Genomic DNA, 339 nt, shown 5'->3' on the forward strand with positions numbered 1-339 from the left:
GTTGCTGCAAACTGCTGTTGTTGGAGAGTCCAAAGCGGGATGGGGTGGGAGAGGAGCGGAGCGGAGTGTGGGCTGGGAGGATGAGAGGGCCAACGGGGAGAGTGTGTGCGGGGGAGGTGGGGGGGTGCGGGGGAAGGTAGGGGGTGGAATGAGAGGAGGTTTACGGAGGGCTGGGGTTAGGGGAGGGGTTGACGGGGAGGTTAAGACAAACCACTGATGATTGAAGCAGATACCTGAGATAGACGGAAGGCGGGGCAGGGGGAAAAAAGCTAAGAACTCTGTGGTGGTGGGGGTTACCCCTCCTCCACCGTTCACTTTCTTTTTCGCCCTCCCCCCACC

General features: G+C 60.5%; 1 protein-coding gene across 1 annotated transcript in view; it reads right to left on the reverse strand.

The window, feature by feature from the left end:
* VOLCADRAFT_121307 (uncharacterized protein) overlaps positions 1 to 339 on the reverse strand; it is a gene marked incomplete at its 5' end in the record, with an annotated part of 14,692 nt that overhangs the window by 11,534 nt on the left and 2,819 nt on the right. The gene's annotated exons all lie outside the window — the stretch shown is intronic.

This window comes from Volvox carteri (genome assembly GCF_000143455.1).
Source record: "Volvox carteri f. nagariensis unplaced genomic scaffold VOLCAscaffold_42, whole genome shotgun sequence".
Lineage (NCBI taxonomy): Eukaryota > Viridiplantae > Chlorophyta > Chlorophyceae > Chlamydomonadales > Volvocaceae > Volvox > Volvox carteri.